This window comes from Neoarius graeffei, chromosome 10 (genome assembly GCF_027579695.1).
Source record: "Neoarius graeffei isolate fNeoGra1 chromosome 10, fNeoGra1.pri, whole genome shotgun sequence".
Taxonomy (NCBI): Eukaryota; Metazoa; Chordata; class Actinopteri; order Siluriformes; family Ariidae; genus Neoarius; species Neoarius graeffei.
Window position 1 is genome coordinate 29,650,150 of NC_083578.1, and position 12,479 is coordinate 29,662,628.

The 12,479-nt window shown below is 47.1% G+C and overlaps 1 protein-coding gene across 1 annotated transcript in view; it reads right to left on the reverse strand.

Annotated features, from left to right (window-relative positions):
• bsna (bassoon presynaptic cytomatrix protein a) overlaps positions 1–12,479 on the reverse strand; it is a 293,110-nt gene that overhangs the window by 20,300 nt on the left and 260,331 nt on the right. The gene's annotated exons all lie outside the window — the stretch shown is intronic.

The following is a 12,479-nucleotide window of genomic DNA, read 5'->3' on the forward strand; positions in this document are numbered from 1 at the left end:
ACACTGGTTCACAATTCTGATGTTTGATGTGAACATTAACTGAAGCTCTTGACCTGTATCTGCATGATTTTATACACTGTGCTACTGCCACATGATTGAATGATTAGATAACTCCTTGACTGTATAAAAAGGGACAGCACATCATCTCTAAAAAGTGAAAACCACCACAGTTCTAGCACCCCTGCTGGCTGGTTACAGTACAATTTTTAGCCCAGCCCATCCCCATGAGTTTCAATGACAAAACGATGGTTACGTATGTAACCGCGGTTCTATGAATTTCGGATGACCGCCAGAGGCGGTGCTTAAAGCACCCGGATGTCCATCACATGCGCATGCAGTTCGAGTGTGTATACCAACAAAGTCACTTGCGACAGGGATGACGTACGTCACTGCACCGGTACTTAAGGTGCGTTCACCCCGGAAGCGTTCTCTTGGCAGTCTTCTCGTCAGCCTTCCGAGTGACGGCCAAGCTCTGGCGGTCATCCGAAATTCATAGAACCGCGGTTACATACGTAACCATCGTTCTATTTCATTTCTCCTGACCGCCAGAGGCGGTGCTTAAAGCACCCGGATGACTAATACCAACAGGGTCACGAGGAAGACCTACTTACCCTATGAATGGCTGAAAAGGGTGGCTGTGGCCAGTGGATTGTGCATGGCCACATTAACCCTATAAAACCTTGCAAACGTGCAAGTTGAGACCCATGAGGCAGCGGCCCAGATGTCAGGGAGTGGAACTCCACGTAGAGCCGCCCATGATGCAGCCACACTCCGAGTGGAGTGGCCTCGGATGTGGGGAGGGACCGGGAGGCTGCTGTTAATGGCCTCCATGGTCCAGTTCGACAGTCTCTGTTTGGACAACGCGTGGCCGCGCCTATGTCCAGTGTGACCCACAAACAGTGCATCCGACTGCCGAAATGCAGCAGTCGCTTCAATGTATGCCCTCAGTGCTCGAACTGGGAAAAGGAGGACGTGACCTTGGCCCTGCTCATTCTCCTCAGGCGGTGGTCTGAAGGCTTCCAGGCTGAGGGGCTGATTGGTGTACGAAGAGGAGAAGTTCTTGGGCATAAACGAAGGATTAGGCCACGTTACACCCGTGCCATCGGGGATCCATTGTAAGCACTCCCGGCCGATAGACAGGGCGTGTAGTTCACCCGCTCTCCTAGCCGACGCCATAGCTAAAGGGAATGCTGTCTTTAAAGATAGCCAATTGAGCTCCGTCCCCTGTAGGGGTTCAAATGGAGGTTTACACAGTGCACTTAAAACCAGAGGCAAGTCCCAAGCTGGTCTTGGACTGCGTTGAGGGGGTCTTATGCGCTGAGCACCTTTAAGAAAGCGGCTCACCAGTGTGTGGGATCCCACAGTCAGCCCGTCTACCCTGTTGTGCATTGCGGATATAGCCGCTACATACACCTTGATGGTGGAGGGTGCAAGGCCCTCGTCCAGACGAGACTGTAAAAAGCTGAGAATCGCCGGTATCGGGCAACATGCCAGTTCCTGATAGCGTGCTTGGCACCAACTCACAAAGAGCTTCCACCTATTGGCATAGAGCGCATTGGTGGAAGGTGCGCGGGAACACTGGATGGTCCGCACAATGGTCGACTCACATTCTGCTAGCAGTGGGTCGGGCCCTTCAGAGGCCACACCCACAGCCGCAACCGTGCTGGGTTCGGATGCCAAATTTGACCCCCCATCTGTGAGAGGAGGTCCATCCGTGCAGGGAGACACCAAGGCTCCTTGTACAGCAACCTGTACAGGGTAGGGAACCAGACTCTCTCCGGCCAATAGGGGGCTATCAACAGCACCCTGTGGCCCTCCTTGAGGATCCTCTCGAGAGTGGGCAGAATTAGCAGGAGTGGTGGGAAAGCATACAGGAGCTGCTGTGACCACTCGTGTGCCAGTGCGTCTTGGCCCAAGGGGCTTGACGTTTCTTTCAGTGTAAACCACAGGGGACAATGTGTCGTGGCCTGGGAGGCGAAAAGGTCCACCTCTGCCCTGCCGTATCGCAGCCAAATACTCTGCACCACTTCCGGGTGCAGCTTCCACTCCCCCGGGTCGGGGTTCTGTCGTGACAGAAGAACCGCAGCAGTGTTCCTCACTCCTGGTAAATGCATTGCCCTCAGGCTCACCAGATGAGGGTAAGCCCATGTCAGCAGGTGCTGAGTGAGCTTTCAGGGAAGGTAGTGACCTGGTGCCGCCCTGGTGGTTTATATGATAGACCACAGATGTATTGTCGGTCTTTATAAGGACATGCCGACCCGCTAAAACCGGAAGGAAATGTTTCAGGGCGAGGAAGACGGCCCGCAGCTCTAACACCTTGATGTGTTGTCCTCGCTGTTGTGGGGCCCATACGCCCCGGGCAGTCCTGCACTGCCACACTGCGCCCCAGCCGATCAGTGATGCATCGGTGGCGACTACTTCTCTGCGAAAGGGTATGGACCCCATGGGGACCCCCCACGTTAGAAAAGAGCGCTCTCTCCATGGGTGTAGACATGAGGAGCAACTGGCCGTGATTCTGACTGGCCTGTGCCTGTGATGTTGTGGATGTAAACCAAGGCTGTTCATCCAGATTTGTAGAGGCCTGAGTGTGAGGAGGCCCAACGGAACTACCGACGAGGCCGCGGTGAGCATACCTAGTAGTGTCTGGAAAGACCTGAAGGTCGGGGTTCGTCCCTTCCTGAAGCGATGTAACCGTCGGACAATATCGCTCACCCGTCGCTGAGACAGGGTTGCCCTCAACAGCTGAGAATCCAGCTGAAGGCCAAGAAAAACAGTCTTCTGGCTGGGTGTGAGGGAGCTCTTGGCGTGGTTCACCCTGAGCCCAAGTTTGGTGATGTGAGAAACCAGCACGGCTGGGTCGCTGAGTGTGTCTACCCTTGACTGAGAACAAATCAACCAGTCGTCCAGGTAGGGGAGGATACGCATTCCCCTGCTCTGAAGTAGGGACAGTGCTGCTGCGACGAATCTCAAAGATTCTGGGAAGCATGCATCCTTCAGATCGATGGTTGTGAACCAATCGTCCCGTCTGATGCTGTTTAAGACGTGGGATGTGCGCAGCATACGGAATTTGTCGTTCAAATGTCTCAGATCCAGTATGGGGCGAAGCCCACCCCCTTTTTTTGGGATGGTGAAATAGGTGGAATAAAACCCACTGTTTTGTGAAGGTGGATCTAATGGCTCGATGGCACCCTTTTTCAGGAGGGTCAAGACCTCCTGGCATAGTGCCAGAGCTTTGGCCTGGTCTTTTACTATAGTCATTTTGACCCCTTGAACTCTCGGCGATCAGCATCTGAATTGTATGCTGTAACCCTGAGAGAGGGTGGATATAACCCAGAGGTCTGATGTTACCACTTCCCAGTAGGCGAGTTGTTGACTGGTGAAGTGTCTGACCGCCGGAGTGGAGTAGTCAACGTCTGCCTCCACGCCCCCTATGGCCCCGGGGGGGGGGGGGGGGGGAATTGTACCCCGACGTGCCTGTGCGGCGGCACCAAAGAGCTGTCCCGGAATCACTGGGAGAGTGCGGAGGGCCCTCCTGCAGGGATCTGAGAGTGGTGACTGAGCCAACCATACCTGACGCCTGGCGAGAGTTAAAGACGACATTAGTCTACCCAGCTCCCTGGACATGAAAGCAAATGCCTGCAGCGAGGCCTCACTTAGGCTTTGCAGTGATGGGTCTGCTCCAGAAGACTGAAGAGCCTGAGACTGGGCCAGGATCAGGTGAGATAATGAATTGCTTATGTGTGCAGCCCGTGCTGCAGCGTCATAGCTCTTCCCGATGGCGTCATCGGTCAAACGACACTGTGGCCATGGGTCTCAACGCCTTGTCCGGCGAAAGAATCAGGGCCGTACGGGCCTGTTCGATTGTTGGCATGCTGACCAGACCCTGACTGGACGCATCCTGCATCTCTACAGCTCCTCAACAAAGGGGGCTGAAGGTGGAACAGTGAAAACAGCAGAGGGGGAGCCTAAAAAAAGGCACTCTGCATCCATACTTCAGATGGCGCCATGTCCCACCCCAGGCGGGCTAGCGCCATTTTTATCACAGGCTTGACCATAGTGGAAAGCACGTCCTCCTCTTGAAGTTCCGCGGCCGGGGACAGCACCAGAGGCTGTGGCTCAGGAGGAGTAAATGAGGCAGCAGAGGCGAGAGCATCAGCAGGCCATGCCTCAGGCAGTTGTAGGTTATAGAGCAAAGCCTTAATCTCAGTAAGCTCTGAAGGACCACAATGGAAACAAGTATTTTTACTTTTGTGTTATCCTCCACAATATTTATATGTTTACATGTTATGTATATGTTTTTATTGCGAAATAAATCAATACAATACAAAAAGAAGCCAAGGTGCCCACTCGTTGTGCCAAGGGGTCCACCTTCTGGTACTTGGGCCTACAGGGAGCCTCACGTGACGGCTGCTTAGGGCGCTTCCTAGACTTAGGAGGCAGAGCGTAGTCGCTCGGTGCTGGGGGCAGTCGAGAGCCCAAACTGCTTTCCAGCTGAGCAAGCCTAGCAGTTCGTCAAGCAAACAAAACGAAATATCCGCGGCGGAGTCAGGAGCGGACATACTCACCCAACCGCGTTCAGGTAATCAGCAATCAAAGCTGAAATAAACAAGCTACAGCGCGAATCAAAAGCGTACAAAAACACCAAATAAGTATCACATTTGCAACAAAACGATACTTATTAGATCACTACAAGGCGAGAAAATATCCATATGATCGCGGTGAAACTTATAATTAGAAGCTGCTGGCTGCCGAAGTCCGAGCGAACTCACTCATAACCAGTTTAGTTGAAAATACTTTACTTACCTTAAAGCTTCAAGACAATCAGCACATAAACATGACCGCTGTTTATTCTACTTACCTAAATAGGGATTAGGTGACGGTAAACAAGCAGTGTCGAAGTACCAATACAGAGCCAAGCAACCAAAATAAAATATCCGCGGCGGAGTCAGGAGCGAACACACTCACCCAGCCGCGTTTAGGTAATCAGCTGAAGTAAACAAGCTACAGTGTGAATCAGGAGCGCACACAAGCACCAATTAAGTATCATACTTGCAACAAAACGATACTTATTAGATCGCTACAAGGCGAGAAAACACCCCTATGATCGCGGTAAAACTGAAACTTATAATTAGAAGTTGCTAGCTGCCGAAGTCAGCGAACTTACTCATAAACGGTTTCTTACCTTAACCCAGGGGTGTCAAACCTGATCCATAAAGGGCCGTGTGGCTGCAGGTTTTCATTCCAGCCATGCAGCAGCACCCTGATTTGGCTTATTCAATCAACTGACACACCCACCCTTTAATCAAGGGTGGGTGTGGCTGCAAGTATTTGACTGTGTGAAGACAGTTCAGTTGATTGAATGAGCCAAGTCAGGTGTGCTGCTGCATGGCTGGAATGAAAACCTGCAGCCACAAGGCCCTTTATGGATCAGGTTTGACACCCCTGCCTTAACCAAATGGCAAATAGCAGTCTTAAGAGGGCGAAAAAAACGCAGCTCCAGTGGCGGCTGGCCCATAGGGGGCGCTCGGGCGCCGCCCTCCCAGATGTGGAGGGGAAAAAAATATAAAATATATCGATATATATTTTTACAAATGTTATCAATGTCAGTTGTACTTAATAGTGTGTGCCTACATGCGATCTGAATTATTTAAACAACATTTCTACCAACTGACTCTCATTCAATGGTGAATTTCCACCGACAGACTCGTATCATTTCTCTTCTTGGGCGCTCGGCAAAGCGCCCCAGAAGTGCAGCCAAATAGCCAATCGTGTATGGTTGCTCGGGAAAAATCATAAATATTTGGCCAATCAGCATCGCCGAATTTAATGGTTTTGGGGCGCTGGAAATTTCGCCCCTGCTACAGAAAATGCATCTCTCTCTCTGTCTTTGATGTTCAAAACTAGACTTTTGGTTCATATTGGACAATAATCACACAGCTTTCTTGTCATAGTTTGTATTCACAACAAGAGTGTCAACACTGTGTTTCACTCCCCCTCTCTCTCTCGTTTCACAGAAATACACCTAGCTCAGAACACACACACCTCATTTCATAGTCACTCTCTCACACAGAAATCTTACACTCGCCTTAGAATCAGACACACACACACACCACCTCTCTCTCTCGCACTCAGTCCCACACTCACCTTAGGCCCACTTTACACGGGGACGGTATAAAACAAAAACGCAAAAGTCCGTTTTTGTTCTCACTTTTTTCCGCGTCTACACGACCGTTTTCAAGGAGGAAATCTGCGTCTATACGGTGACGCATAAATGTGTGGAATTCAATTGGATGTGCATGCCAGGCGGCTAGGTGGTGCTGTGAAAGACCTCCACTATGTCTGCACGCATGCGCAACGTCTTCCGTCTTGTCTGATCTGCACCGCGAAAACTTTACTCTGGCTATGGCTACTCGTGAGGTGAAGAAAAACTTCGTCTGGACAGACGAGGAGGTGGAACTCCTACTTCAAGCCACGTTGGACTACAAAACAGCAAAAACACTAAACGGAATTGACTGGGAATCCTGTCAAACCAAATATGCAGATATATGGAACTCATTCATTGAACAGTACCCGGCTCCCAAAGACGGTGAGACGAGAGGTGATTACCCTCATACACCTACCGACATCACTAAACCCCAAATCGCTGCAAAGCTGAAATCAATACGGAGTAAATACAGGGATGCAGTCGATACACAACGACGGAGTGGCCATGGTCGGGTTATATATCTATTTTTTGACTTGTGTAACAACATATGGGGTGGTTCGCCATCCACCTCATCTCTAGAATTCGGATTGGAGACAGCGGAGATCAACGACGATACCTTGAATGACTCTAGTGAGTCAAGCGAGAGTCAAGCGTGTGTTACAGAAGAAAGTGACAGCCAACAGGCCCAGAGTGTCGAAACCCCCCTCCAAAGACGAAGAGGTCTACTGCAGGTATGTTTTGTTTATTTTGTTCGAAATTAGATCTGTGGAGTACGCTTAATTACTGTAATCAAGGTGTGCTGTCTTCCCGTTTCATTTCAAAAGCCAAAAAAGTCAACATTAACATTACAATAACTACCTTTCATCCAAGGCCGGATTAACTATATGGGCCTGCGGCACAGTGCCCAGGGGCACCAACCACTCACAGCCAGTGGGGGGGCACCACATGACAGAAACTTTAAAAATATTTTTTCGTGAATGTTTGTACACTTAAAATGGTTATACACTTGACATTGTTAAATAGTCATATATAATTCATTATGAACACTAATTTCATAAGAACAACAACAATAATCATAATTCTGAGCAAGAGTGGCCTATGTGACCATTAAGCCCCCTTTCCTCAACCTGTCAGTTGAGCCAGTCCACCTACGGTGAAATGCATCAATTTTTTTAAAACCGCGGTGGAAATTAAAAATGGACAGACATCAATTGAGTGGTTGTGCGAAGAGAAAATAAAAAAAAGAGAGGCTCCAGGCGTGTAGCTGCAATTAAAAATGTTCCAGTGTTAGATCGTTTTTTTTTTTTTAATAAAAACATCGACAACTGCTGTCACTACCAGCGCTGAAGCCGAAGCTAGTGAAATCAGCGATGCTAGTGAGGGAGCTGGCCCTGCTCGCACTAGCCGGGGAGATGCTACAACCACAGCCAGTGTTAGCCGAGGGAGACATACAAATATATGCTGCTCATTTTTGAATAAGACATTTCAATATGCCTACATGCATATCGTTGGTTGTTTTCAGTGAATTTGATGGGCTGATGTAGCCTACTTAATACATTTTCAATGAGGAAGAATGACCTTGTTTATGTGTACTATTGTTTATGTATATGCTACTATTTTTGACAGCAAAAGGCAAGGTTTGTGAGTGTGTGCAGGAGGTTACTGAACACGTGCGTGCAGGGTGTGTGTGTGGGGGGGCACTTGAGGTATAGTGCCCAGGGGCACCGCATTGGCTTAATACGGCACTGCTTTCATCTGAAGGCAATTGGGCCTGCTTTTGTACTTCCATAAGTGGATATGACTTATTTTAATTTTAACTGAATATTCAACCATGTATTTCTACTTTCACTGTCAATACTAAACATTTCGGCTGCTAATGATTTTTCTCCCTGCTCTTCTTGAAGGCAAAGTTAAATAGCTACAGAAGTGAAAGGCTCCAGAAAAAAGTTCGTGTGGATCCAGTCCAGACCGAGCTCGACATAAAGAGGAAGATTGTAGATATTATGGAGAAGGCTGAGAGAAGCAACAGTGAGAGGCTGGACACAATTGCAGAGGCTCATGTCAGATTGAGCAACAGTTTTGATGTTCTTGTGAGACACTTGTGTCAACCTCGTGCAAACTGTGCCGCCCCTTTCCAGTACAACACAGCGCCAGAACATTCACACACAACCCCATCCACAGCCCCAGCAAATTCTTACTCAGCACCACCATCCATGGCCCCAGCAAATTCATATCCAGCACCACCATCCATGGCCCCAGCAAATTCATATCCAGCACCACCATCCATGGCCCCAGCAAATTCATACCCAGCACCACCATCCATCGCCACAGCACATTCATACACAGCACCACCATCCATCGCCACAGCACATTCATACACAGCACCACCATCCACAGCCCCAGCAAATTCATACACAGCACCACCATCCATCGCCACAGCACATTCATACACAGCACCACCACCCATGGCCACAGCACATTCATACACAGCACCAACCATTGCCACAGCACATTCATACACACCGCATTTGCACACAGTTAAGCAGATGGGCCCTGCACCTCAGTCCTACAGACGATTACTGGAGCGACACTCAGATGAGGAAGACGTTGATCTGGTGTCATAAACAATTTGCACTATTTTTGTTTAGTACCTGGGTAGTACTTAAGTAAGCACTTTAAGTTTTTTTTTTTTCTTAAACAGCAGCCAGAGGCTCACTAGTGGACAGCTGAGTGATGTGTGCCACTCAGTACGATAAAGATCTTGTTTACATTTTATTACACTTGTTCCATACCTGCCTAGTGCTACAGTTTAAGCATATGGGTCACTTGGTGTAATACAAAATAATTGTTTACATTTTGCTACACTTTTGCTCAGCACCTGCCTAGCACTACTGTTTAAGCATATAGGCAACTTATAAACCCAAAAGCATTTCATTTTTATTGTATTGTTCACATGTGTAGTTTCTGTTCTATTTACCAGGGTATATTCTGTGAAAAACACTTCTGTAAGTGTGTCCTGGAATAAAAAACAAAGAATTTACAGTCTATGCTTTGGTTAATATGGCACTTTAATATACATACAGTATTGAAACACACCTGAGCTTAAACGGTCAATGTGGAGGATGAATGTAGTAAGTAACAAGGAGCTGTAAAGAACATACAGCCAATAGGCAGCCATCTTGATCACAGTCCACCTGTGGAGTCTAATACAAAGGCCATTAGGGGTCAAGGTATTTAGTGAGAATTCTTCTTACTCTCTTCCCACTTCCCTCATTGCTGTCTGTCAGGTAGTTATTTGTTTGTGTAGGAGGTTGCAGATCCCTATCGGATTGTATGGCCTCCTGTTCAACACGGGGATCCACAGGGGTGCCCCAGGCCTCACAGTAATTGTGTAATACAAAGCAAGTGTAAATGACATTTGGCAGATCGGTGAGATTTATGTCCATGGGCCGTCTGAGAGCTGAAAACCTGCCCTTGAGTCGACCAAATGCACATTCAATTACCATACGGGCCCTGCACAGACAAAGTCCAAAGTATTGCTCTGATGGGTTAGAGCCTCCACCTGAGTATTCCTTCATAAGGTAAGGGAGAAGGGGGTAGGCAGGGTCTCCTAACAGAAAGACAGGTATGGGATCCTCTTCATCCACTATTCGCTTTTCCAACGAAGGTATCTTTCCTGTCTTCAAGTAGGTGTTCACTTTTGAATTGGCAAAGACACGCGCGTCGTGCACACTTCCAGGCCATTTTATGACCACGTCCATGAATCTGTAAGTCAATAGCATTTAATTGTAATTTCCAATAAATGAAGCCCCCCATGCCCCCCAAAACACACACACACACACACACACCACCCCGATCAACAGTGCCTCCTCCCTCCTGCCCAACTAACACTCTGGCCCTGTCATTCACAACCACACTCGTATTTTCCTACACAATATAGTGAAATGATATCAATATATATTTCTACCATAATAATAATATAGCATACTATAATAGCAATTTAGTGAACCCTACATGGGCTACAGAAAAAGCAGAAAACGTTTATCTTACCTATATTTGTGGTCGCAGATAGCTTGGACATTAAGGGAATACTTTCCCTTCCTGTTTATGTAGTCTGTGGCATTGACGGCTGGCTGTTTTATTTCTATATGAGTCCCATCCACTGCTCCCAAACATTGGGGCATTCCATGATCCTTCAGGAATCCGGAAACAAGCAGCTCTGTTTCGGGCACAGTGAATGGCAACTGGATATACTTCGGACCGAGGTGGACAGTTATGGCCTTGCATGTTTGTCTAATAATGACTGACACCGTTGATCGGGATAATCCGAAGGCGTTCGCAGTTTTCCTTAGCCGTCCCTCGTCGCTCAAATAGTACAAAGTACAAGCTACCTTTTTCAAGACTCCGACAGGTGCTCTCATGTTTGTTGTTACACCCTCGATGTAGGGTCGAAGTTCTTCGCTTAAAGCCACAAGAGCAGCTTTGGACATGCGAAAGTTTTCCCTCCAGGCATTGTCATCTGTTACTCCTCTCACAAAATTGTCCCACCATTGACTGGTTCTCCCGGGTCTTGTCCAAATCCGTCTTGCACGCCTCCGACGAAACGGTGTATCCAAAAATTCATAAAGGTAATTGCATACCCGCCTCTGTTCATTAACGGTATATGTGCAGATTCGGTATAGATGTCCGAAGGACTCCTGGACGTTTATTAAAGCTGCCAGAGCAGCTTGAAGGTCCGTTGGATTGATGTAATCAGACATGCTCTTACTTACTTCCCGGGCTGGCATGGACAGTATATGACATATGTATGACGTAAACGCGTACCCGACGTGAGCAGATCCGAGCAGAGTTTCGCGTATTGGGTAGTTTAGACGGATACGCAACGGGGGCCGTTTTTAACTTATCCACTCTGGAAGGCGTTTTCAAATTTTTCCGTTTTTAAGCCTCGGAAACGCCGTCCCCGTGTAGACGAAAGGCACTTCTGATAAAATATTTAGTCGTTTTTACCCGACAGCGTCCTCGTGTAAACGGGCCCTTAGAAACCTTCCTCTCTCTCTCTCTCTCTCTCTCACACACACACACACACTGTTGATATATAGATTCAGCTGAAATCATACCCTTGCTGTAAACTTCTCTCAAGAACTTGAGTATTGTATTGTATTTGATACCGTTCCTTTCCAAAGCATAAATGGAGCCTAATATAGCTGTAAATTGTTAATTTACTTTATCTGTGAAACTGCTGATTTTGAGAATGAAATTAAATTATTATTGTGGAATTGTTGTCATTTTCTGACTGTTCATTTGAATGCTTATACTGGACTAGGCAGGGAACTCTACTGGCACACACCAGCCCCACCAAGAATTTTTTTCACCAGCCGCCACTGCGCAGCTCCAACCCGTTAAGGGTTTGCAAGACTCCAGCGATTGCTCTTAGAAAAATAATATAACTCGAAAACCTGCTCTGCAAGAGAACGCTTCCGGGGTGAACGCACCTTAAGTACCGGTGCAGTGACATACGTCACCCCTGTCGCAAGCAACTTTGAACTGCATGCGCATGTGATGGACATCCGGGTGCTTTAAGCACCGCCTCTGGCGGTCAGGAGAAATGAAATAGAACAGCCTTTTATCTGTCACATTTCTCATCTAAACTGTTTTTCTATCTCCAGTGTCAAATTCTAACTTAGTTTTCCCTATACTGATATCTGCATTTTTTAAATTTTTCTACTATAAAGTAATAAGTCGTGGATATGCTTGGGAATGACGTCATTCTCTGAGTTTTCTAATGATATTATGTACCATAGATAATGTGATCCCCAAATTCTTTACAATTTTATGTTGAGGATCATTATTCTTAAATCGTTGCAGTATTTGTCTATGCAGTCTTTCACAGAGTGGTGTACCCCTCCCCATCTTCACGTCTGAGAAACTCTCTGGGATCCTCTTTTTATACCCAATCATGTTAGGGGCATGTTGCCAATTAACCTAATTTTTTTTTTTTTTTATTAACATCACACTACTTTTCCAGTCTTTTGTTGCCCCTGTTCCAATTTTTTTGAAATATGTTGCTGGCATCAAATTCAAAATGAGCAAATATTTTTCAAAAAACAATAAGATTTTTCAGTTTCAACATTTGTTAATCAAAGACAAATAATCTTTGTACTATTTTCAATGAAATATAAGGTTTCCATGATTTTTATTTTCATTTTATACAGTGTCCCAACTTTTCTGGAATTGGAGTTGTATATCCAGAAGAAAATTAAATAGATCATATATG